The 27,639-nt window shown below is 40.1% G+C and overlaps 1 long non-coding RNA gene across 6 annotated transcripts in view; it reads left to right on the top strand.

Moving 5' to 3' along the window:
• The window catches only part of LOC125182285 (uncharacterized), a 371,668-nt gene that overhangs the window by 22,437 nt on the left and 321,592 nt on the right, over window positions 1–27,639 (top strand). The window contains exon 1 of one of the 6 annotated variants that reach the window (XR_007161739.2): window positions 25,197–27,438. The exons of the other annotated variants lie outside the window; for them this stretch is intronic. This is a non-coding gene — a long non-coding RNA (uncharacterized lncRNA). Of the gene's footprint in view, window positions 1–25,196; window positions 27,439–27,639 lie in introns of those variants that run through there. 6 annotated transcript variants of the gene reach the window in all.

Below are 27,639 nucleotides of genomic sequence, written 5' to 3'. Positions count from 1 at the left end.
AGGAGACCAGCACTAGATGAATGTGGTAATGGTGGTTAGGGAAGGGTGATTTTGTTTTTCATATGATGTTTCTAGAACTGAATTCTACTAAAAAATAAAATAAAAAACTTAATAAAAAGGACGGTCTGTTACAAATAAACAAATATCACAGTATTACCCTTTTAGACATATGCAGATCTTGCTGGCATATTTTTACTTCAGGAGTTAAAGGGTTTCAAATTCCCTGTTAGAATTATATGTTGTGTCGTATGCACTTGATTGTCATCCACTCATCCTTTTCATCCTCTCTCCTGTGCCTGAATTTAACACTGATTTTTTTCATGGCCAGGTATCTCAAGTATAAACACTTTATCATTGGTTTAACATTTTGTGGAAGATTCTTCTAAATTTATTATCTAACTGATATTTACATCTCAGAGTTTGACTCTCTGTAAGACTCTTTTTGTGACGTTTCTTGTCCTTTGCTTTGTATTTCTCCTATTTTGCCACTTGTTTAGATTAGTTTTCTTTCCCGATTTGCTGGCCAACCACCCCTTCTAAAAATCCAGATTCTCTTTTGCTAGATATTCTGCAGTAAACTTTCTAATCAGTGATGTAGCAGATGCAAGCAATCAGCAAAGAATGCGAGGACTCACTTTTCTATAGGGAATTCTAGCTCCCATTAAAAATATTTCTACTTTAATACTTGTTTCATGGTTCCTGTTAAGTTTTACAGAATCACTTTTTAAGACACAATGGAAGACTTTTCACCCTCCAACTGATCCCAAGGAGACAGTTAACATGTAACAGATGAAAATAAATAATAGCAATAATTGAAGCATCTGTGGCAGTGGATTTAGAATATATTGTGTTATTTATCAGCATGCATAGAAAAATAGATCTCCTTGTTGTCATAGTCAGTAGCCTAACAAGGTTCAGTAATACGCTCTTCAAGATGGAATACAGTAAAACCCATAGTAGGAATGTTTGGGCTCTCCAAAGAATTAATACATAAATAAATCATGTTTATATGTCCGTAAGTAACATGTCTGATTTAGATGTGATCTGATTTTATTTTTGTTTTCAAATCCATATTGTTTTCAGATATCTTAGCCATAAGGAAAAATCCAAGCTGGAACAGCAGAGAGATGTGGAATAGAGCTGTGGATCTTAAAGCTACTAAGATACACTGAATTTGTGAATAAACTCATGTATGTAAAAAGGAAAAAGGGAGGAAAAACAGGACAACCATCCCCCAACCCCTCTAATATTGTCACCTTGAAACTGAGAGGCAGTGAGAACATTTTTTCCCTCTCCTTTCTTTGTAGAACTCAATAAGTTATGCATTTAAGCATGTTCTGTTAAGGTGTGCTGCCTTTTAGCTGAACATCTCCCTGTCCTTGTCTTGCAGAAGAAACTGTATGAACCACTCATTTTAATTCTTTACAGGTTGTAATTTCTTAGATTGTTTGTTTTTCCTCTAATCTAAAGAGCAATCATCTCAAGATGGCAAAGTAAGAAAAGTAATTGTGAACACTGTGGCACATAAGTCATGCATAGAAAGGAGCTAAAGGCATCCTTTATTACTGTTAGTCTGATTTGCCTCTTTAATCTCTTTCATCTCGATGTACCTATTGCCCTTTTCTTGCTTAGGAAGGCAATAGTTTAGGCTTGTTCCAAGATCTATGCAATTATAGATGCACGTATTTGCTGTTTGCTTTTTGTATTCAGAATTCTGGCATTAGATATTGAGATCTTCTAGGTAGATCTTCTATTACTGTCCATGGAATGATCTAAACTTCCAGTAATTACCATATTTCTGCAAAGTATTTTCAGATAACAGCTTAGTTATTGTCTGCATTTTTGTTTGCAACCTTTAGTCAGAGAATCCTATAGTCTGTATTTGGAATTGGGGTGTTTGAGAGTGTTCCTCCCCGTCTCAGCCGGAATATAAGTGTCCTTGCTGCCACCCAACTGTGACAGTTATGGGTGTCTTTTTAAAGACTGCTGGGGATGGATCTTCTTCAGGATATAGCACAGCATCTCCAGCAAGTGTGGTCTCAGGTGCATGCTGACCTGCTTTGCTGAGTAATGGTGGTTAAAGAGATACGTGGCAAGTTAGTGGAGGCCTGGCTCACTGTGGCAGAAAGGATGCAACAGGAAGTTCCTTGTCCTTTGTCCTGAGCCGTGTCCATCCACCTGCAAGAACAGCAGAGCAATGTAATGAACAGTTCACCTGCTTTAATGCATCTCAGGATACTTAATTGTCAGTTTGCTGAGTTAGCCTCTATCAGGACTGTAAACAAAATCTCTTATTCCAGGTCTTGTTGCCTCTTTGTTCAAAGCCTTCCCCCAGTTTTTGGAAAGCAAAGAATAGTGTTAAGTATGCGAGTGGATCATGGGAAGCTTCCTTAAAAAAAAAAAAGAGAGCATTTAATCTCATCACTTTCTGTTGAAATTATACTGTTCTGTTTGTGTTTAAATAGCAGGAAATTATCTCTTTCTAAACCATGTCTGGGAGTCAAAAATCTGTTCATGTTACTCCTGGCTGCTGGCTCCACAGCTCCTGCATTAGTAGGTTCTAGAGGAGGCAGCATGGAACGGGGAGATTGACAGACAAATATGTCTAGGGAGGGAAGGAGCTGTGTGCTGCCAAGTGTCAGCTTTCTGTGTGCAGGAAAATCAGTCAGCAGTGAGTACTAAGACATGAGGGCTGTGTGATGTTATAGCCCAAACTACGTTTACTAAAGCTGTGGAGCAGGTTTGTTGTACCAACAAGGTTGTACTCCAAGCCAGGCAGGTGATAGCTATGGCTAACCTGGTGTGTACATGATGCTCTGGCCAGATCAGAGTTGGGGTTGGTTTTGGATCTGGGTCTGAGCTGGGAGGCAGCAATATGGTATCTCATGAAGTTCATCCTCCTGCTTTTCTTCAGTTTAAAAAGCGTGGCTGACCTTATGTGACATATTACAAGGAAGAATCTTAAGTGGCGTTTTTAGTACCTTTGGCTAGAACTGGGAAAAGATCCTTTTGCAACTAAATCTGGACCCCTAGCACAACAGAAAGATCTGAGATTGTATTTCAATGGGAAATCCTATCTCTGATGTCAGATTGCCTAATCCTCTTTATAAATTCCACCTGCCCAACAGCACACAGCTGTACACTACCCAGGCCTTGACACCTGAGGACGGTGGGCAAAGAACTTGTCAAATAATGAGAAACTTTGGAGCCAGTTTTGGTTCCCTCCAGAATGAGGTGCTAGAATATCTGATAGTTATAAAGAAAATCATTGTATTTTAGGGCAGCTTAAAGTCTGTTAACTGAAAAAATCACAGCCCAAGTCATTAATCAGATTTGAAACCAATGGCTAAGAAAGATTGTTGTTGTATCCATGAGCAACTCTGCAGGTATACCTGAGCCCTGTGAAGCTGAGGCTGTGGGAGCAGAAAGGGAAAATTAAACACCAAACAGCAGCCAGGTGCTGTTGCTAGCAAATGTTTTGCCAATAACTAGATCACCCTGTGGTGGGAAGAGTGGAGCCAGATGGTGAGGGAGAGTTCACATAGTTTAAAAAAAAAAAAAGAGGCAATGCAGTTTTACAATAAATTTCACTTTCTGTGTCTCTCAACTACAAGATTTCCCCCCCCTCCTCTTTCTATGTTATCTTTTGGCAATGCTGACAGCTTTCTCTTGTTCTTTTGGAAGTATTTTCAACACTGCACAGCTGTTTATTTAATGTGTCTCTAGTGCCTCAGCAGATAATAGCAAGTCAGAATGAATATTTACCTTATTTCTGAAGTACTATCCATTCAGCACTTCTAGCACTCCATTTGACTGTTTCAAGTGACCAGTGTATCATTTTAATTTCTCTTTGCTTTGGGCATTCAGTCACTCTAGAACAAGAATATTGCTCATGTTCTTTCTCCCATTACCTTTTTGTTTTCCTCAAATTGTAAATATCTTCATTACTTCTTTTCCCTGGCAGACCTCCAAATTTTTATTTGACAGGTTTGAGTGACCTCATAGAAAATCGCAGTTCCCCTTGCCCTCCTGAGAGGGTTGCAGAGTGCTTGGGAAAGTACCACAGAGCGCTGTTATGGTGTTCCCAGTCCTGCTACCAGCAATACCAATTAGCTGAAAAGTGGACAGGAAAGTCTATTAACATAAAGAGAAAGAAGCCCCAAATACTGCTCCCCTGCTGTGAGAAAGCTAAGCTGTGTTTTTTCCATTGCTCATCATGGTGTTGGTTTGGGGGTGGATTCCCAAAACTCCTGAGCACTGCTTTTGCTGAAGTCATAAATCTCTAATAAACTTCTAGTGAACACCAAGTGCTTCTGAAAACCCTATCCTCATCAGATGCCTGTGGAGGAGGGGTTTTCTGCTTATTTTGTGCTTGTACAAACTACTAAATCGCAGTGGAGAGATTAAGAATTATTTTCCTTATTTTTCAGAAATAAAAATGTTATCTGTAGCTGAAGTTAGGGCATTTGTTTAACATCAGCCTTTTTTCACTGCTGTATGCTGCAACTTTATGCTTCAAATTGAATACATGATTGTAGGAATCTATTCTGGTCCTAACAAGATAGTTTTATATTGTATCTAAGCATCCCTTCATTTGAACCACATTAGGAATTCACTGTATCTTGGAGAATAGGCAGTAAGGGAAATATTCTTCAGATGGCAAGGGTTATTTTTGTTCTTAGCTTTGATAGCACACATTACATCAGCCAGAGCTCTTCTGTAAAGGTCTGCCAACTCCTAAATTTTCAATAATCCTGCTTCCTTCTCTTAAAATTGAAAAGGTAGTGACTCCCCTGGGAATGCGTGTCATTTCAGCATTCCTGTTGACTGTGTATTCTGAAATGCTGCAGTCTGTTTGCTTAGTAATCCCCTTGTCTGTGTAAGTTGTTAGGGGTAACCAAAGGCAGCTGATTACTTAATTGTATAAGGCAGGAAATCAGGTTCTTTCATTAGTTCCCATAATGTTCTTGAGAGCAACCAGTATTCTGCCTGACTGAGTTTTCGATCCTTTAATTCAAAAGATATACTTTCCCTTGGCATACTCAGTGACCCTTTATCCTGATACACTACTTACTGAATAAGCAGAACATTTTAGGTTTAAAAAAAAATAAAGCCGAGACTTTCTAAATAAAATAACATATTTTATGAAACAACACATCTTGCAACCAGAAGAGAAATACCTATGTGTAAGGTCTTCACATTATTCTCTGCACTTTTGTAAGATAATTGATTTCTTTTTTTGTGTGTGTTGCTTGAACTGATGGGCACAAATAGAAAAAAAAATATACTCCTATCAACTTGTCACAGCCTTAGAGACCTGTTTTTGTTCAGTGTCTTCAGTTCAGGAAGCCCTTTTCCATACTGATTGGTTTTCTTTTGCTGAATTTAACATAGAGCTTTGGGCCAAATTGTACCTCCTTTGTGCCCACTGGCAAATAGTTGTCAGGGGTGGAGGCAAAGTGCCTGCCCTGCCATGTGATTAGGGGTACATGCAAAATCCTGGTCAGTGCTGGTGGGGGCTGCGGTTCAGGTACGTTCCCCTCACACCCAAACATGGCGAGTTGGAGCATGGAGTTGGGTTAGGGTCTCTGTGCTAATGCTGCTCGTCAGTGTGACCCTTGTGACTATGAGTTCCAGGGGAAGAAAGGTACAAATGCAGCCTGATCTTTAGGGTTATCTGTTGGTTATCTCATTAAGAAAGAAACTATTTTTAACTTCATCCCACCCCCCAACATGTATATGTAAGTTAACCTGGTACAATCATGGTACTTGCTCTTTAGAAAATGCTTATAAATGTCTCTGTTGCCTCCACTCTTTTAAACCCTGTTTCATGCCATGGGAGTTGAATGGAACTTTGTAGAATTTGGGGTGCTCATGCGTCTGTCATGAGTCCCAGCTGAAACTTTTCTTTTGAAGCATTTTCCTGCGTAAGGTAGAAAAGGGCTAAGTTTTCTGTCTGTGCACTACTTGCTTATATATGCTATAGTACTTTTTTTAAAAATGAAAGGATGATAACGATGAATGAGTATACATGTCCTTGAGCAAACTTAACCAAGAAATGAGAAGACAGTTTCTATTCTTGAGTGAAGTAAGTTTGTAAGACAGCCATCATGAAATAGCAGGGAAAAAAACCTAGAGTGGTTAGAATGATTTGGTGTCCAAGCCTGGCTTTCCAAATTCCTGTAAATGCCAGCTGAGGTTAAAATGACCTTTGGGAATGAGTGACCTGCTCTTCAAGCTCATTTTTGTTGTTTGTTCTTTGCAACTACAGCGCACTGTTATGGAAGGTGGAAGAGCCTGGGGGGATGTCATCATCCGTGCGGGATGATACGGCCTGGGAATGGAGCAGCAGCTCCACTCCTAAACTCAAGAGCTGCCATGTTCTCACACACATTGATGATTTTGTGGCCTTTAAATAAAAAGCTAGTAACTCTGGAATAGAAGATTTTATTGCTTTGAATGGGAAGAAAGGCACAATCCTCTTTGCATAATTAGCTTTCCCAAAATTTTCTATGATCTTTCCTATTCCTCGTTGCAACTTCTTTGCTCAGTAAAATTGTGTGTCATATGTCTGTTGTCAGAGGGGAAGAGAATTAGTAATTGCCCTCTGCAGCCGTTTTTTGGATGTAACTATATCTTGCTGTCTCCAGAGGAAAGCAGCAGGTAGCAGCAAGGAGATAGTTTTGCTGCATCTTTCTTGTCTGCAATCCTTGCATCAGTCTGCTCTTAGAATCACTCTTGGCTTTCCTGCTTGGAGGGTGTGAAGAAATGAGAGATTGGTTCAAGCAGAAAAGCAAGGGGGCTATTTTCTCACCTATTGACACAACTGTGGATAATTTCAAGACTAGGTTCATCCTCAGAAGTTCAAAGAACTTCAGACCTCTTCTGCCCCAGTTTCTCTCTCCATCTCTTATCTGTTCCCTGGAGGTAAAGCTGGGGCCGGTCCAAACTAGACTCAAGTACCCTGCATCCCTGCAGTGATGCTTGACGTGACCTAAGAAATCTTAGGCACAGCTTCAGGAAGGAGTGATATTTTCTTCTACATGTCACAGATCACTTGTGTTACCTGTTCATATCACTAAAGGGAAGCATAGCATTAATAACCTTGTAGCATTAATAACCTTGTAGACACCTAAAGCACAAACACTCGACTTATTAAATCTTTAAAGGAGAGAGAAAATATCTGACAAGGGATATTTTTGAATGTTCTAGACAGTTGGACTGCAATGTTAAAACCATGCTAGTGGGGGAGTTTTTCTGGGTTATTTGAGATAAAGTTGAGTATAGCTTCTGAAGAGGAGTCTTAATCACTGAGCAAAGGTGTTCACCTTGATTTAGGCTGATCTGGAAACAATCACGTCTGTATGTTGCTGTGTGTCTTGGTGGATGTGGAAAAGGTGAAATGAACTGTGAAAATGTTTGCGAAACATGCATGATTTCAGTGGACTGTGGTGGTATTGCCCTTCTATTGAGTTTGGTTACTTTCCCTGGATTTGTAAGAGGACACCTTTGCTGGTCACTGGCCCATATTGACATAACACAGAAGACAGATCTATAACTAGTTGTTTACTTTGGATCTGATTTAATGCTCATGGCAGTTACTGAAAATCATCAGGTGATTTAAATGCCCTTTATATAGATAGATGAGTCTTTTTTTCTTAAGGAAAATATAGGGCTGCCTAAATGAGTAGAGACTGCAGAAGAATGCTAACACATTTTATTTGAGTCTAATTTCAAACAAATATGTGACTCAACTTAAATTAATTGGAGGTTTCTGCTTCTAACTATAACATTTCTTATCTTGTAAAGCATTAAGGCAGCATAACATACACAAGACAAATATTAAACAAAGGTATTATGGATGGGAAATTCCTAATCTAGCTCACTATGTTGGTACAGTGGAAGTTTCTTAATCCAATATCTGATGAAGGAACAAGGAGAGAATTAATTTACTGCACACTAATTACTGAGGAGTATGCACTGTATATACAGTGAAAGGCGCTGAAATGAATACTTGATAAACAATATCTGGCAAATTAAAAATCTGAAATGTTAAATGAAATGCAAATTAAAAATCTGGACCGTTAAATTAATTGAATGCCAAAAAAAACACCCCACTCTGACATTAACTATCATCAAGGGTTGAAGTTATATCAGCAAAAGCAAAGCTATTCAGAGTTATATCCTGCTTCTCTCTGTAATTTACTTGTGAATGGGTGGGTACTAGAGGAGCCCCAACGATACGAATGGATTTACATAAACCAGGAGCCATCCTTTTTGTGCTAAATACTGTCCTAAGAAATCAAAGGGATGATTTGTGCCTAAAAGAAGGTCCGCTCAAATGACTGGGTCCCTTGAATATAGGCAAAGTTCAAGACCTGTGTTGTGGTGTCTGTACCATCTTCATATAAGCTAATTTTTTGCAAGTTTTAATATAGAAGAGACTTGATTTTTCTCTTTTGTTGTGTTTTCTTATGTCTATTTTCCTTGATATTTTTTGGTTGGAATGGTGACAGGAAATCACTATACTGTGGGGATGTAAGATGTTTCTAAAAATGAATTTATAGAAAGATTGTTAAGGCTTAATATATGCTCACACAAGCGTATTATATGATACTTTTCCAAAAATATTCCCTTTAAGCATTTCATGTTACAAATATGTATGTAACTTCCTAACGCAATAGAAGCAAATGCAAATATATTTTAAAAATCATGCTGCCTATAACAACATGGTCAATGAGAGACCGACGAGGGAAAAATCTAGTATTTACGTTAAAATTCTAGAACACGCCTTGGGAGTAAGCTGTGCATTATCAAGGGGCTTCTATTTAACCAGTAGGTGTTTTTTCACTCATCTTCCTCTATTTTCATGTTAGTTGATGATTATTTGTGCAGGGTGTAAAACTGTGTAAAGCACTGAAGGTGAGACTTGTTTTAGATGAGAGCTGTTTCTGCACAGCCTCCAGGCTGGGCAAGGGAACCTTGCAGAAGGCACATTGGAGACCAGCCTTAAAGTTAAACCCTTCCAAACATGCACGTACACACATACATAAACACAATTTAGTCCTTAGTGTAAGGTGAATAAGAACACTCCCAATTTTAAGCATGCATGTACTGCAATAAAAGCCAAGTGCTTGAACATGAGCTTGCTCTGATAATTCATGTTTTCTTCTAGGGGTAAGAATCAGATCTAACAGCTCTGAGTCAAATTGTTTAGGCCACAGTTAGCGTGAGGCTCTTGCAGCCACTTGCAGGTATCATCTGGTTACAAAGAAATGTTACATTGCTTGGTGTTCAGACTACAGCAGACTTGAGTGTATATCCGGAGAAGTGCGCAGCATGTGTTCTGCATCTTTACACCAGTTTCTTCAAGTGCTGGGTGTTTTTCCAACTGAAAAGCCTGCTAGTGATGAGGGGGATTGATTTCACTGTTTGAAGATGAAGCCCTCAGAATGGTGTTTTTCATTGATTAAATGAGGGCACTTTTCAGAGGGAAGTGATTGCAGTAAATTCCAGGTTAAACTGATATTAGGATTTGAATTATAGGCAAGTTTTGTAATGACTAAGCTTTAGGTATAAGCTTCAGGTCCTATTTTAACATGATATTGATCTGGGGGGAGTTATGCTACTGAAGAAGGAAGATCTATATATTACCCCTGTAACATAATGTCATGACCTAGTTGCAGTGTACAGTTATTTAAAGACTGGGAAGTATGCAATGCAATTAGTTTAACATTTAACTAATCTGAACTATAGCCTAGCGCTATATTTCTATTAATCTTGGTTTGTTCCAATGTGTTTTAATAGGTTTAGACATACGGTAGCAGATCTATCGCAATTAAAACGAAAAGTTCTTATGTACTAGTAGTGTTTCCCTGGAGGTCTAGTCAATCTCCCAGAGCAATGAAGATATAATTATACTGATGTAAATCACAGCACCATAACTAGGAGGGATTGGCCTTTCCCCTCCTTTAATTCATTGAAAGATTTTATCTTTGACAGGTACTGTCAAACAGGGTGATGGGCTGGGAGGCAGGATGTTTTTTCTGGTAAATAATTTGCCTGGGGAGAAAATGATTTCTTTTTTTTTTCCCTGATGGTTTCAATACTGAGATGATTCTCAAGTCCTGCTTCTCCCATTCCAGGATAGCAACAATTCCTGTAGGCTTCCTAATGAAGTGTGGTTGAGATCTGACTTTTCTGTTCTGACTATGCTGTGCTCAACCAGGGAATGGGAAGATGTCTGAAGGTAGCTTGAGGTTACCTATTGGGTTTCAGTGTAGTTAGCTCTGCAAAGAGCCTACCCAGCTCCTGCAGTAAATAAGTAAGTAAATAAAATTAAATACACACACACACACATATATATATATATATATGCATCCTGAGACTGATTTATGTCTTCCTCAGCTGTGATAGTCCCAGGCACCCATTCTTTGCCATGAGAATGGCAGAGCACAGCATGCTCAAACAACAACCTTTTCTACCTTGGTAGGCTTCCAGACATACTTCCTACCTGTCAGAAGCAGCAAAAGGCTACTTTGCCAGCTTAGTGCTGCCTGAAAAAATCCGTTGACTTAAGATGTTTTCTGCAGGTTTGCTTCTACTTTGCTGCTACCTGACTTCTATAAATGAGCCACAATAGAGGGAGACTCCTGCCTGTAGGTTTGTTTTTCTTGGCCATCACATGTGACTTGTTCCACTGAGCTGTCAGCCTCTTAGAAAAGGACTGAAGTTTAAAAACCAGTCATCTTGAAGTGAAATAACAAATTTATTGCTGCCAGCTCGTATGTTCTGTGCTGTTTATTCATATTCATTATAGAACATCACTTTTCAATACATATTCATATATAGTTATATATACACATTTATTGAAAAACAAAACCAACATCAGAAAGTGATGATGGAACACTTTCCTTCAATAATAGGCAATAATTGAATTTAGCAAGGCTCTTTCTGTTGCACTCCTGGACTGGAACAGCACTTATTTTTCATCTGGTCCCTTATCCAGCAAGTACCTCAAGTCATTTTCTTTCCTTCCATAACCTCCTCTCCTTGAACGTATGCATGTGTTTTGTGCACTGTTAAAGCCCACAAACAAAATATTAAATTAAGCCTAACCAGAAGATCCACTCCTTGTTTTATTGCATAGCTGGGGCACGATGGCTGAGAGGGGAGGAGACGGTTCCTGCAGTGACATCTGAGCAGCTGCATATTTCAAGCACTCCCAGCAGTCTGGTTGCAAGCCAAGGTGCTTTCACAGAAATGGGTTAATTGTATCAAAACTCCGAAGGGAGACTAGAGAGACTGTCCAACGTGTTTTTTCGTGATATTCATTCCAAATAACTGATAGTTTTTAATGTGCTCCTCATCAGATAGGTGACCAGAAGGTACTGTAGTGGGACGTTGAGGCAAATGTGATAAAACATAACTTGAATTTCTTAGTTTAACTTCCAATCTCCCAAGTCTTTTTTTTTTAATCTAAAACTTTGAGGTCCTCTTTCTTAAATAACTGTTGGATGCACTGACTCATAGCCTATGTAAACATGCATTGCAAGGCAAAGTGATGTTGGAAAGACAAAGAGCTTGTTTGATTTGCAATCCAATCTTAGTCTGTCTAGGTCATAATTTCATACATATCACTGGAAATCTTCGTGCCTCCTTGTTCCTCATGCCCAGCATGTACTTGGAAAGTTGGGCCACGCCCAGTGCCAGCTATCCTGAAGGAAAGCTGGGAAAATGGGTCTGTGATGACATTTACCAGTGGTGGCGATCTGGTTTAGGACTAAGAAGTGAAGGAAGGTTACCATTATATTACTGGGAAAAGGTATATTTTTTCCTTCCTCTCACTTTTCTTGGGTAGATATTCTGAGTTTTTTTTTTTCCTTGGCAATGAAAATAGGGCTTTGGAACATGGTGGAAGACACAAGCTGCCTACACCTAGGGTGACTCCCTGCTGACCTATGGGGGCTCCTTTCAGGAGCAGAGGTGGCTGCTGTGGCATGTGTCTGCTTCTGGGAGGGAGCTTCAGTGCTGTGTCCAATGCCTTTCCCAACTGCTGAAATTCACTGAGGGGAAAATACAAAAATAAAATGAATGTCTTGGTTTTATTTTCCATTGAACTGAAGTTTCTTTAGAATTGACTGCTCCACATACTACTCACCTTGCTGGCAAAAGCATTGGTGATCAATGAGGACAAAGTGATTCTGACTGTCAGCTTGTCACATACATCCAGAGCAAACGAACACATCAGAAGCTGATTTTGTGCAAGGCCTGCTTTTGATTTGTGCATTTTTCTAGCAGACTTGGGCTATGCCCTATTACTTTCTTACAATAAAAGGGAACGTTTCTTCTACTGGAGCTTGCAGCATGCAGCTGCAATAATCATAGGGCAGCCCCAGGTGGTCTGATTTATGGTGTTTAATGTGAACCCCCGATGTTCTGTAGGGAGAGATTATATAAGGTATAAAACATTTTTGTAGAATTGTTTTGCAACACTTCAGTTCAAACTTTGCAGTGGGCCTGCTTCATTTATCTTGTTGCCCCAAGATAGCTTATCTCAATGCGTGTTTATTAAAGAGCTCCTAAATCCTGTTAAAGTTGCTTCTGAAAATATTCTGACTGATGGCAGTGTTGATGAGGGTGAGTCATTGCTGAGAACACAGTGCTCATCAGGACGATTTTTCAGCTGATGGGGTTTGGCAGAGTGCCATGGAAGTTCATGGTGCTTTTCTGTGGATTGATACTGGGTGAGGACTGAGATTCCAGGCAGGCGTTGATTGACCGAAGCTCTTTGGATTTGTACTGGCCAAGAGCATGCAGTTCATAAAAGCAAGCTCTGAAATTAAATCACTCAAATACTCTTACCCAGGGAATGATATTTATTGTTTTTAACTAAATGCTAGTGTGCTTCTGTGAGGATGTATCTGTGAATTAGGCTAGGAGCAAGAAGCTGTTTGTTTAGTTTCGCTGCAGTTGTTAAGGTACCAGTTACAGGTTTAATTGCTGTCCTTCTCAAGAACAAGTCAGAGCAAGCTTGGCTAGTGCTACCCCTCCTCTCACTGGGAGTCCGCAGCGGGAGCGGTAGAGGAGGTGTGCTGGCTGCACCCCTCCACTGGCACCAGAGGTAGGGAGTGACTGGCTTAGCAAGCTCAAGGGATGTGCCTGGGGCTTTGGCTGAGTCTCTTCAAACAATAGTTTGTCCAGGCAAGGAGGCTGATTTCCACCCTGGTGCAGCCCATGACTCAGAGTCCATGCTGGAGCCCTTCTCTGTGCTCTCAGGGTTGCAAAATACCATGACAGGTCTAGATCTCATCCTCCCTCAGCAGCCAGAGGGGCTTAGACTCACGGTTTAAATCTAAATTCCTCTGTAACTAGAAATGATGTGTTTATATAGTATTACTGGCCAAGATAGTCCTGGAGATGGCATTTGTGTCCTCAAGTGTTTACTGAAACAAGTAAGATTGCAGCTGGGGGGGAAAAAGGTACTTGCTATAAGCTGATGCTTGCTTGATGAGGAAGTGAAGGAAAGAAATCAGAGAAGGCTTTGCATGGGTACAGTGATTAAACTTGTACTGGATCAAGGTAGGGGTTTGGTTTTTCTTAACCCTGTCTGTTCCTATGGCACCTACAAACGAGCAAATTTCCTAATTTTTTTTTTGGCAGAGTAGATGTTTATTATAGCACTTCATTTCAGCTAATGACAAGGAGACACAATCTGTAATCTTACCTATTAACTGCCCTGTTCATTTACTACACCCTTTCATTTACTACATTAAAGTAGTAGTAAAAAGCATTCCAAGAGACACAATGGGGCAGCATAGCAGCCCCAACAGAGTTTAAGGCCGAGTATTATATTACAAAATTATGTTTTGGGGGGTGGTGGTGGTGGTTAGGGGGGAAAAAGGGTGATGATGTGCCTGTTTACAGGGAGGTTGGGCAAAAGGTCAGGGAAAGTGCATAATTATTATCGGCTCTGCTGAGGCCACACCTGTGTGAAATGTTTAATGCTGACACAAGAAAGAACTTGAAGTGTTTGAAACGTAGAAGCAGCGAAGATAACCAGAGAACTTCAGATGAAATTTAAACTGCATTAAAAAAAAAAAATCTGATACAGTGTGGAGAGACCAAAAGCAGCCCACAGAGATCTAAAAGTGTAGTCAAGGCCACCCTCATCTTACTAAAGACATGGAGTGCATGGAGCTTACAGAGATTGGTGTGAAAATGGTCCATGAGGAGTAGCCTTGGCAGATGAAGGAAGAGGGCTCAATTTTAGTTTTAAGCGAACATGTTCTGTAAGCAAGATGGGCTATTGCCTCGGTGTTACTGCTGGATTTGGAACCTGCAAACTGGAAGACTAATGGACTTCTGTTCTTGCACACCTACTCTACAGGAGGCAGAAGCCGTTTTCTGCATTGCTACGAATCTGCTTAGCTTTGCTAACATCAGTCGGTTTGTGACTGTTTATACTAGTTCAAACTTACTGCCGGTTGCAACTTGCTCACCGCTGCTGACTGGAGTAGAACCCAAATCTGGCTCCTGTATGTATGCTTTATCATAACAACCTTTGTCGTCTCCTCCTTTGAAAGTCTTGCACTGGGGATATTGAACCCTAAAGGAGAAGTGACTCTCAGCAGACGTAATTTTGTATGAGTAATTCATTTTTAAAGCTTGGATATATTCCATCTTTCTTGTGACTAATGGTACCCGAACAGAACATAATTGTATAATCATTTTCCAATTGCTTAATAACTCATTTTCCTTGTTTGTAAGATGCTGTTTTTAGCTTTTCAGAGAGATGCGAGGACCTGCATGCTGTAATGAGTGACAGACAATTGTTTATTTCTCAGCAATAATGCCATTAAAGAAAACCTCTTTATGCTTAGAGCCATGACAGCTGGCCAGATCCTACCATTCTTACTCATCTCTCATCGCAGTGAAAGGCCTGCTGGCAAGCAATTAGCCCACGGTTTCACATCATGTTGTCTTTGGCAGCAATGCTCACTGGAGGAACTCTGACCCCACTGCTTCCGCCTCCCAATCCCCACCTAAAATCCAGCACATCCAAAGCCTGGGGCTGTGCCGTAGGGGAAGGCGCTGCGGCCCTGTGAATATTTCTGTTGGTGAAGCTGATGGAAAGGGCAGGAGAGACCAGCTGTGAGTTGAAACCCCTCAGGCTGGCTGTTGGAGGGGCGTGAGCTTCTTTCTTAGACGGGAACGTGGAAAGCTTGGGCTGGGCAGAAGGGAATGATCCCACACTTGTAGCAGATAATGTTGCTTCTGACTGCTGGGTCAGCAAAGTAAAGTTATTCAGGAGCTTGGCAGAAGGAGAGGAGAGGAGCGAAAGAGCGGATGTGTGTAGAAATGCGCACGTGTTTCTGATTTGGCAGAAGAACTGTGAAGACCAGAAATTTCCCTGGGGCTTTGATCTAACTCCAGGAATTGCTCTAGGAGAAGAGGGGACCGGTGCAGGAAAATAGCATAAGTTGTCTATGACATTTATACAACCTATTGTTAAACAGAGTTGATGTCTCTGTGACTACACTGTTGTATTATTAACAAGATGAATGAAGAATTTTCATGCCTTTAGGAGAAAGAATGGATGCCTGAGCCTTCCATCGCAGTGGTGATGTTTACGAGTAGAAAGAGAAGCCTTCTGCATTGAGGCAATAAACTTCTCTTCCCTCCAAGAGGCAGCAGGCAATCTGTGCCCACAGTATCTTTCCAGGAACAGTGAGTGCCACAACCTCCTGAAAGAAAAGGAAACTTAAAGTGCAGAGGTCTAGATGTAATGGGATTGAAATACAAAACCCAGTGAATGCCCACTTAGTTCTAGCAGGGTTGTGTAATCCTGGCTAGGATGAAGAAATTAATCTTATACTGCAATTACAATTAGACATGAATACTAAAATCCCTGCTGCAATTGGTGGTGCAGTACCAAATGTTGGTTTGGCTTACATGAATTGGTGTTTTACTCATGGAGAGTTTGATCAGTGGAGCACTAGATTTCTAGAAGAATAACAAAGAGAATTTGCTACAGGGTCTTTTAAAATCTATTGAACATGACAACAAAACTCAGAGTTGGGTGATGCTGTTGGGAATCGTGTTTGAGGGGAGAAACTTATACCTGTATCTGAATATTAAAAGCTCAGTTCTTGTGAAGAAATTCCACCAACTTCTTCAGAGTTGCATAAAAGGTACATTTAAAAGTAGAAAAATCTGTTGTGGAGAATAGGGATTTGAATTGTACTGCATTTGTCAGTGGATGCCTAGAGGTTGCCTTAGTTGATGTATTTGGTGGTACCACAAACCAGTGAGAGGACAATAGGACCACTTGAAAAATCAATATCAAATCTTAACTACCTGAATAAGTATTTCTGTTAAGCAGTTACATATATAATATATATATGTAGTAAGTATAACTGTTAATCGGTTCATCCATCTGATGAACAAGTTCGAGTAGCTGTTGAATTAGCTGCTGTGAAATACCTATAGGTGAGTGTTTAGTCTGGAACTTCTTTAGAGGAAGAATCTGTTTGGCTTTGTTACTCTTTTCCTGATGTGAAAATATTTGGATTATCTCTTAGGAACTTCTGTTATTCCATGCATGGGAGCTTCTGCAGACTGTTCTAGTAGAGAAGCATTGCATTGTTTTTGTTTCCTGTTGGTTTGCATTTTTTAGATTTCTTTTTTTTTGATATTGCCAAAATCTGCTATAGCAGGTTATGCTCTCTTACAACCTGGTCCATGTTGAAATGTAAACGCATTGCAACGCAGCCCATCTGGCAAATACTGTCATAGCTTTTAAAAAGTTGTCCTCCTTTTCTGTTGCCATTGAGAATTTTATTAAACAAGTATTTATTTTTCCAAATTCCCCATGGGCAAAAGCAGGTAGAAGGTAGATACAAGGTTATAATTAGACATAGGTATTTCACATTAATCTCTCTTAATTTTCTTTCATCCTACCTCCAGTGTGCATTCTCTAGTTCATAATTGCCACTGGATAATTTGAAGTCATATGCTTACTCAGGGTTTTATGCCATACACTCATGGATTGTAGCAGATGAATCCTTTGCAAAAAAAATAAAATGAGAAGCTCATTCTTGCTGTATAGGTAGCTCCCTCTCTCCCCATCCCAAAGTATTGAGCAAATTGTTGCTATTAATTTTAAAATTACTTGTTGCTTAGGGAAAAGTCAAGTGTTCAGAAGAATTTTGCAATAGATTCAAGACTGACTTTGCCTCTTCAGGAGAGATGTTCCTTGCTATGAGCTGGTTGCCTAAATACTTGGTATGTGGTTACTCCTAGTCTTTTGTGGGGATTTCATTGTTCCCAAGGAACTTAGTTGCAAAGGGAGAAAGGGTTGCTCAGCTATCTCATTCTTAGTCCATAAAGGATTTTTAAACTTATGGCACTGACTCCCATATGGATGCTGTAGCTGATCTCAGTGATGAGTACAAGGTTGTTGCTTTTTAATCCCTACCCCCAACCCCAATCGGTGTTGTTTTGCTCTGCAAGAGTGAAATATTTAGGGCTTATTTGCCCTATTTGGAAATACTACTGCTCCTTCATCATGGGGTGTGAGGGTGGGGAATCCTCCCCAAACAGAAAACCTAGGAGCATTCAGAAGTAATGGAAAAAGCGAACAAACTTTCAAGGCTCCCTAGTATAGTACATATGCTCTAGCTTCTGTTACTTAAATGTAGGGCTTGATCATGGTGAAATTTTAGCAGCTGTTGTCTTAAAAGGAGAGAATTATTTTTCTAGTTTGTTGTCCTCTTCTTACCTCCCCTGAAGTGCACTCTCCTTTTTTATGGAGTTAAGTCACAGAATCCTTTAGTTCATTAGATATGGACCAACAAAAGGGGAAATATGCTTTCACCTAGCTGTGTATTGGGAAAGGCTTGCCCCGGTTTCCAAACAGACTGAAGTCCTTGTGTAGTTTTCTTTCCTTTGGTTTTCTTTGGCCCCACAGCCCGCTGAGTTGGGCAGAGAATTGCTATGACCGTCAAACAAATGTGTTTAAACAAAAGCAAGTCCTAGCAAGGCCTCTTGTGCATCAAGAGGTAATATTCCCACTGTCTTTCCTTGCAGTTCAGTCACCAATGGCTCAGCCTCAGTTTCCCTTTTTTTCATTAGGGACCAACATGTACAGGGTTTTTCTTATCCCTAAGTACTTAGGCTGCAGATAAAAAATGTGTTTGTGACCTGCTTTCTTTTGGGTTTCAGTGAGAATTAAAACCATTACTACCACAGCGGAATGGTCCTACATAGCACCACAGGCCGACGCAAATGTTGCACTATGTATTTTCTGAAAGGCAAATGTCATCCCACTGGGTTAACCTGTCGGACACGTGCTGATCTCTTACTTTGTATTCACTTCCTTTGGTCAAGAAGTATGCAAAACCTTGGTCTTCTACACTGGTAAATGTATTCTGCTATTCACAGTTCTTCCAATCCATTTTATGCAGCCCTACTTTTTTGGTTGAAGTCTTTCATATGCCAAGTCATTTATCTTATAAAACAGCTACTTAGTTGCAACTTCGGTGTTAGGAATTTACAGTGTGATAGAGCTAGGGACGGGGTGGCTGAAAATCAAACATTATCAAGCAGAAGCACATGCCACTTCTTGTGTATCTCATCCTGCAGTTCTTTGAAGTTTAATCTTTTCAAAAGAAAAGCCTTTCAGCTACTTTGTGGCAACAACTCGGGCTTGTAACTTTTGACTGCACAGTGCTCCTAGTTCATAAACTGATCTCATCCTCTTCTGACAATTAATACTAAAGCAAATTTAAATTGGATCTGCTCCTGCCACCGCATCAGCTGTCTGGAACAGTTTCCTACCTTGGTCTCCCACACTAATGCTCTCTGTACCTTTTCAAACTGCTGCTAAAAATCCTGACCTCCTTTAGGGCTCTGACAGCCAGCAAGCTGTCTACCAGCTTCCCTTCACTTGTGGATTTGGTAACGCATCTGCTTTGCAGAGCTGTAGAGGTCTGCAGAGGGTGACAGAGCACTGGGCCCTGTGTGCAGGGATCAGGATATTGGCTTAGCAGTGCCGTAAGCCTTTGGAGCCACCCTTCATCTTCTGCCTCAGCTGCATTGAGACACAGCCCCGAGCAGGGGCAGTGCAGCTTACACGTACCCTGGACAAAGCCTGGCGTGGCCTTGTCCTTCCTTCTCCTGCTCTCCTTCTTGCTCTCTCTGCAGAGCTGCGATCCCATCTTTCCATCCCTCTCCTGTGCAGTTTTGTGGACTGTGGACATTCTCAAACAGGCACACATGGTCTTGTAGCTTGAATCTGGGCGTATAAAAGGAGGAACTCTCCTCGCATTCTTTGCTTTTCATGCAAGCAAGGAGCATTCACAGGCTGGCTCTCAAGCTGTCAGTTCATCTAAAAAGTACTACCTTAATTACTGGGTTAAAAGTGGAAATATTTTTATACTATTTCTATTTTTTCTCTAAATGTGGGCTGGTAAACAGAGTATGTTACATTGTCTTGTGGTTTGTTCTGTGGTCAAAAGAATAATTATACTAATGTCTTATTTTTTTCTCCTTTAGGCCCATGTTGTATAGTAATTCTCCTTGCATTGAATTGTTAGAGGGTTGTACTAACACCAAGGTCTCTGAAATAGTTTGTGTACAGAGACTCACAGAGTCATGACCAAGAGCTTATGATGTACATCAACATTTCTAGTCGCAGGTTATACATGTCAGAGCATTCATTATGCATCCTATTTTCAAGAACTCAGCCCTCATACAGAATCACAGAATAGTTTGGGTTGGGAAGGACCTTAAAGCTCATCTAGTTCACAGCTGGGGCAAATTTTTAAACATTCTGCTGGTAAAGTCTGATGTATTGGGTAGCTGTAGAAATGTGGTTATTACCTATCATATTGCATTTTGGAAATCCTGCTAACTTATTTTAGTTGCCTTAACAGCATATTTGTTTAAACACCTATGTTCATAAAGTCCTCTTGCCCTTTGTGAACTGATGTTTCCTGAGGACTTCTACATATTAGTGGCATAATTTGTTTCCATGGAAACTAACATAATTTTAAAGGAAAACAATAATAAAAAGGACATATGGGAACATTAAAAAAAATAATAAATAAAAGCCCATAGCAGGTTAGAGCACAGGTCTATCAAGATGTGTGCCATGTATTCTACAGTGGCCAACAGAAGGTCCCCGGGAGAGGTACATTAGGAAAATGCAAGTGGATAATGAAACTATTCCAGAAATGCTTTCAGCTTTAGCAGTTCTGGATTCCAGGATTTCCTGAGCCCAAGGTGGCAGCCTCATGAGCAAAATGAAAATTTTATTGCTACCTGGAAAGCCTTGTACAGCACAATGACATGCCTTCATAATCAGGCTCTAGCAACAATGTAATTCTGCAGAGTGAATGTAGGGGCAATTTTACTGTTTCTAGCTGTTAATTCGTCCTTCCTCAAGGAAAATGCCTGCTAGCTTAGCTTCCTTAAAGGTTTCAAGATTAACTGTCTAGAATTGATCACAGAGGTGCTTTAGGGGAAGAACTGGGGTCACAGGGCTTCATTTAGAATGACAGTTGGAAGAGAGCAATCCTCTGTATATTATTACACTCTTTTATCCTAAGAGGTAATCATTTGTTCAATTTTTTTTAATATCACATATCTAACATAACCTTATTCACTTCACCTGCCCTTTGTCCCTGCCCCTGTCCATCTCTATCAGGACACTGCGTCAGTGTGCTTCTTGTCCTTTTTTAAGGGGGATTGCACGCCTTCATTCATATTGAAGCCAGGCTTCAAAGAAAAGTGGTTGCCAGTTGTGAAAGTGTGCAAATTTTTTTCTATGCATATAGAAGTGAGTACTGAAATTTCAGCACACTGTCAGTGCTGAAACTTAAGGGAGTGTTCCCCTTGCATGCTAAATTGCGTCAGTGAAAAGCCTCCCTTCTTAGGGAGAAGGCAAGAGGTGCGCCCATGTGCTCACATGCAAGCTGCTTGATCCCAGCTGACGAGCGTAGTCCTAATATCCCATAAACCTGATGAGTTGCTCACAGCTTGACCACACTCTGCTGCAGATCTTCAGACATCCAGAGCATGTACTGTGTGTTTGCCTACGTGGGCTAGTGAAATAGTAGGTTGGGAAAATCCCTGATTTATTAAGCGTTAAACAAAAAGTCCACCTTGGCTTTTAATTGGAATCTAAATTCAGGTGTTAACCTCTGACTGAAAGTACGTGCTGAGTAATTGCAGGAAAGAGGCCAGCTTCAGGCACAGCAGTAATTACTGAATTAGTAGAAAAGTTCAAGAAGAGCTTCAAATTTCATATCATTGCTAAGGTTTCTGAGGAACAGCTAATCCTGAAGTGATTGGCTTCCTCACACCTGTATATGTTTTTGGAAACTCCACCTAAATTTTAAACAAATCTGTGTGAATAATTCCAGAACCAGATGACAATATTTCTTAAAATGTTTTGGTTTTAAATGTAGAAAATTGACCAGCAGTGATGAAATCAGGGAGAAGAGCTTTCTAGGTTGGGCAGTATTTTTTTTATGTTCTTGAACTTGGTGTTCTCTTGCCTGATTTTAGTGGAATTACCAAATCACCAAAACAAACTTTACACACGCTCTCACAAATTTCAGATTTTAGGCCATTAACACTTATGATATTTTCTCTGGACAACAGCTGAAGATTGAAAGCTGTATCTGTTTAACAAGTTAGAATCTCTTCTTCTGAGGAGAACTCTTCTCATCAGATGTTGTGATGCAGCAAAAAAGATAAAAGCAATATACCTCGAGTATTTCAGTTATACTAATAAGACCTTAGGAGTGTCTGGGATGAAACCTTAACAATGTTGAAGTACAGTGGCAGGACTCTTCTGGGTTTTATGGTCTGATATAGTTGCATGATAAAGGGAGTATGGCCAGAGAAACTGCAGAGTCTGTACCATGAGTGGTTGGTATCATGGATGTAATCTCACAGCGAAAGTTTAACACAAATTCTTAAATGTAGAAGCTTCCTATTTAATTTTCAATAGGTACTAGACCATTATTGAATAAATCTTTCCATTAATAATTCTTGACAACTTTTTCTTGGAGAGAAATCCATTTACAGCCAAACAACTCAGTTCCTTGAAACAAACTGGCCACGTATTATTATCAATTAACTTGAGAGAAAGCTACTCCCAGGTTCAAACAACTTTTCATATTGAATTTCATATTTCATATTTTCAAATTGAAAAAGGTTATGATTGTTTCAGAGTGTACTTAAGGCCAGCTTGATAAGGAAAATCCAGCCAGCAACCTGGAGAACTTTTTAACTGTTTTGTCTAATTTATCACGTACCTAAATGACATGCTGTTTTGTTGGAAGGAAAAATATCTGATAGACAAAATTAAAGAATTTGTGTATCAGGACAAATCCTTGGTCAATTGTTTCTTTGCTCCTTCCCTTTGCTGCATTCAATATCTTTGACTAAGAAAAAAATAACAGTGCATCCACATATGCTGCGTGTGATGGATAAATTGAAGCATGTACAAGAACAATATAGACATGAAATTCACCAGGGTTCTATTTCATAATAAAAATGTTATAATATAAATTTTTCCAATACTCTTTTCTATGTGCATTGATTCTCTGAGTGTGCTGCAATCAGGCAAAGCCACTGTGAGACTCATCAGAAAGTAATCTCACATTGTGAAATAATTCTCAGCCATTAACATCTCCATGAATTTGAATTGAACAGTTGAACAATTCACATTTGTCCTTTTTTATTGTATCCAACACAAAAATCTGAGTCCTGCAGGATATTTATTTTGCACATACCTGACACATTAATCAATGAGAGAAAGAGCTGTACACTGATTAAATGCTCTGCTCAAAATGAATGATCCAAACATTACTTTCAATTGTTTTGAATGGTTTTTATTAAGGTTTCAAGTGTAGCTGTTCAACTTACCCTGCAACCAGCATTTGCAATGGTGCTGATAGGAGATGATAGCTTTCTGAGGTTTATTCAGCGATGACTATATGTGGTATTTTTAACTGTCATTACATTTTACTTGTTCCATATACCGTAGTAGGCCTTGAAATGAAATAATAGAATGGGATTAAGGAGAAAAAGAAATGGGGAAATGACAAGATAGTATTTATGTACAACAGCCAGGGGTGTCTTCTTGAGACTTCCAGAAAGAAGAGAGTTCTGGTACTTGCTGCATAGACTGGTGAAATTTGATGAAATCAAATCTTCCTGTTGTCTAGGAGCAGCGATGCCCTTGATCACCTTTGTCTCTGTGTTGGGAGACCTGGCTGATTAGTCTCAGAACCATGACAGACAGTATTCAGGTTGCCTGCTGCAGGGACCTGACCTGCCTCTTGCTGGTGGTGTGATCTGTGTCATTCAGAGATGGCTGGACCATGGCTCCCTAAATGACTAATGCGGGGAGATGCTAGTAATTATAAAAGGTTGTTTACCTAAGTTGGGCTCTGAAACTACTTCTTTTCATAGATGCACCAGGGATCAGTCTACCTTGCACTGGTGAGGTCTACAGGTATTTGTGGTGGGTGGTCTCTATGCAAGTTCCAATTGGCTCTGATATGAAGTTTACTGTGATAGTTTTGTCCAACTGTGCTGAGTCTCCCCACAATTCTAGACTTACTGATAGTTCGTGTTTTTCTAGTTCTCTGTTAAAGAAGGGGGAGGGAAAAAAAAAAAAATGCAGGGAGATGGAAAAGGGGGGGAAATCCACAGGATAATTAAGGACAATAACTCTATGCCTGTTTATTTTATCCTGTCTTAAACCTTCCTGACATGTACTGATGTCTGTAATGTAAGTGCCCTAAAGGTGTGTGGGCCGTCATATTCTTTAGTGGTGTTTGCTTTAGGAACTTAGCTGTCTGAAAGCTTTAATATCTAAGAGGAGCTCCATGTTCTGGCAAGATGCAGCTTGCAGGCTTCAGGGAGGAAAAACAAGCCCAGCAATGCAGGCACTAGTCCCCTTTTAAGCTGCTGGAGGTAAAAGCATAGAAGTTCAGGCACTTAGATGTCCAGACTGAATGTAAGGAGATAAGTGATTGTATTTGTAATACCTCAGTGTGCTGGCTGATTCATTCAACCAATTAATAAACCCCTGCCCTGAGCATAAAGCAAAGCCTGTTTGGAAAGGTTAATGTCAGGCTCTCAGACAGCTCAGTTAAAGTTACCTTTTTGCACTCTGCAGGAGCTCCTTGAGAATTTTGTCATAAAGTCTGCTTAGTGGAGCGGAGCAAAATAATGCAATAATAACACTTAGTATCTTGTAAAAAGCTACTGGAGGATCTCCAAGTGTTTTGGACAAATATGTAAAGGCAGCTCAGCTTTCTCTATTGCCAGGTAGAGCAGGGTTATGCTCTTCAGCAAGAAGAAGGATTTTTTTAATTTATTTTTATTAAAAACAAAACAAAATAAACTATTTTGCACCTTGTAGAAGTGTTTCTATTTATTCATGGTCTCAAAAAGAAAAATTCTCCTAAGACCACAGCAGAGAAAACAGCAGTGAAAGAGTTTGAAGGGGGGAGTCTGTTCTGAGATGTGAAGGAGCTGAAGACAGAAGTGTTGTTTGCTAAGCAGAATTTAGATGTTGCTTCTCAAGCACCTGAAACTTAAAATAAAATAAAAATAAATTCTTAGGATCAAGTCCCACCCCAGCGGCTGGCAACTGCAATTTTGGCATCCATTTCAATGGAGACAATATTGTCACCTATGGAGGTTTCACTCAGAATAGAACCAGATTCTGAGGGTGGGGAAGATCCAAAGAGAGGTTAGTTGTCTGCCTGTTTTCTTTTTCATGAAACTTTCTTAATTTTCTCTGTCCCACCCCCCTTTCTAAAGATGACTTCTGTTTTGTTTTCCTTCAATAGAACTCCAGTTTCAAAATTTCCCACAGTTCTAAGCAGAAGTTTGTGTCTGTCTTGCAAAAAATAAACATTTTTGTTGTGAAAGTAATTATTATTTTTTGAGCTGACATGATCAAGCTAAGGTTAAAAGATCACTTAGTAGTCAAGGAAATTCACTCCCACATCTTTGCCCTTATGCTATTTATTTTAAGAAGGCTTTGAATAGAATGTTCTTCCATACCTCATAATAACTTTAATTTGTTTAGCAATTGGATAAAAAGAAAATTAATCACCCAAGTACCTTCAAAGGGAGAATTTGTACATAGTAAATCTTCAGCTGTAAAACAGCCACCTGCCATAGCACTTTAAGTTAGTACCCCTGAGTTGTGCATTTGAGCACTCTTAATCCTTTCCAGAACAAAGTAAAAAGGGCTTGCTATTGTTTTTCAGCTGTTCAGTGTTAGTAAATTGTGAGTGGGATAGCTGTTTGAGTAGTGAGTATGAATCTATGTATTATATATGAAAAAGTGTCTTGCTCAGTAGACAGCCAGAGTGAGATCTAGGTTATGGAGGCAGTAGTCAGAAAACTACAAAATCTCCCCAAATTGAGGAGCAGTAAATTTAATTAACCAATGGGAAGAGCTTACCAAGTAGCCATGACAGTTTTACTCCATATCTTGTCCAATTCAAAATGCTTTTAAAATAAAGAAAAACACTTCGGGTAGGAGCTGTTGAATTTGAGTTTTTCTAGAAGTTTTATTTCTGTTCAACCCAATAATCCAGGGACTACTGCTTGAAAGCCTAAACTCTGCATTTTTGGGGAGTATAGGGAACATAACCTGAAGCAGGTGTTTTTCTGGATCAAGAATGAGTGGACAGCAGACATAACATTGAAAAACATTCTAAATTACTTTTATTTACAGTTGCCATTCTTTCAATGAAATCTACTTATGGAAAACATATCAACAGCTACATCACAAGTTTGCCTTACAGTAGCAAATTAATCCAATGACATAAAACCACTTGCTTGTTTAGAAAATTATTTTACTTTCTCTCTTAACATCCACCCTCTGCCATGATCTAGTTCATAAGAACATTGGAATTGCTTGTTTTGAGTTGTTTTCTTGCATCTATTATCTGCCTGTTTTAATATCTCCTGTTTTAGGGATGTTTATTTTTTTCCCTGAAACTTAACTGTGGGTTGCAGAGCTAAAAAAAAGTGACCTGACTCTTTGGGTGCTCGTGCCAGATTGCTTCATGTGAGCAGCAATGTGTCTCTGTCCTTACTGGAGGAAGTCAAGGAGCACACAGCTCTCAGAATGTTCCATGCTTGGCACCAAGTCCTGAGTCTGGCTTACTTCTGCCATGGCTCTATGTGCCTAAGGACATACGAGAAAAGGTTAACAGTAAAAGTGTCTCTAGATTGAGAATAAGAGGCCTACTTCTCCCGTAACAACAAATACATGGGAAAAGATCACAGAATTCTCTTTCTGCCTATAAATCTAGCCCTGAGGCTTGAGGCTCATACGTTTCACTCATTTTTGGTCTGAAACGTATCCAATGTCAATCAAGGCTTGGAATGGGGGAATCATTGCTCTGAGGAAATGACTGAATGAGAGCCCCTCTTCATAAGATTTCTTGCTTAAACAGTAAAACTAAATCTAGTTTTGTGACAACACCGAGGAAGGTGGGGGCTGGGATGGTGCCCATAGGACAGGGCCTGGTGGTGAGGGGACAGCCCAGGGTGCTGCTACGGTGTAGGCCCAGAAGAGCAGCAGCTTCCTTCTAACTGCTCTCACCCAGATCAGCCCCTCCTTCTGACAGGAAACTTCTAGGATTTGGGTGAATCCTGAATGGTTTTACAGTAAGGGAGTTGTTGTGACAAAGTTTCCTCAGGACTAGGGTAGAAATCTTTCCTGAGGGAAGGGAAAGGCCTGCTCTGCGCTGGGCTGCCCTGCTGTGAGGCACAGACTACCAAGCAGCACCGGATCTCCTGCTGCACCTCCCCACGTGTGGGGCCAGCTCTGCCTCAAGGCCTCAGTCCCTATTTAATCCTCAGTTTGGTGAAATGAAATTCCCACACTTCATAATTGGCTACTGATTTCTTTCCAGCTCGTTCTGGTAGTGGCATGTTACTGAGATGCCTGGTCACTTGGAAGAGGTTCATTTCCATTATGCTTGTCCTTATAGGATTTATGGAAGTTTGAGTCTCATCAAACTAATAGCCTTCATCTTGTCAGTATAGGTATTTAAAAACATCTTGTCCTAAACACTGTGTTTTGTTACCTATAAAAGAAATGATAGGTTTGGAAGCCTCATTCCAGCCCTGAAGCAAGCAACAACAAAAAGAAGTGCTCTACTCCATTCAGAAATGCTGCTCCTTAGGGTGTCTGAAAATGTATGCCCTCCTGGGTAAACAGCTGTGTCTCAAAGACTTGGTGGCAAGTCTGCCCATATAGCCTGCTTCTGACCAAAGCTTGATGGCCTCTTCTGAAGTGCAGGCCCTGAAATGCAGCTGCCAATGTTCACAGATGAAACCACAGAGCTGCCCCTTCTCTGGCCTGCTAGCAGCCTGAAACAGGTATAACCATGGCCTAAAAAAACCTCACAGAACTCAAACCCCAAATTACACCATAGTCTTCCCCAGAAAGCTCTTTCTCTTGTCTCCAACTCTGTTGGCTTCTTGGCTCACACCAAGCCAGAGACATGGTTGTGTGTGGTGCTCTTCTAAAAACAGTCTTCATCTGAGGCATGAGGATATCCTGCTGAATAAAATCTGACA

The sequence above is a fragment of the Anser cygnoides genome, chromosome 9 (assembly GCF_040182565.1).
Source record: "Anser cygnoides isolate HZ-2024a breed goose chromosome 9, Taihu_goose_T2T_genome, whole genome shotgun sequence".
NCBI lineage: Eukaryota > Metazoa > Chordata > Aves > Anseriformes > Anatidae > Anser > Anser cygnoides.
Note: the sequence above shows the minus strand (reverse complement) of the source record. Positions and strands in the feature narration are given on the sequence as shown.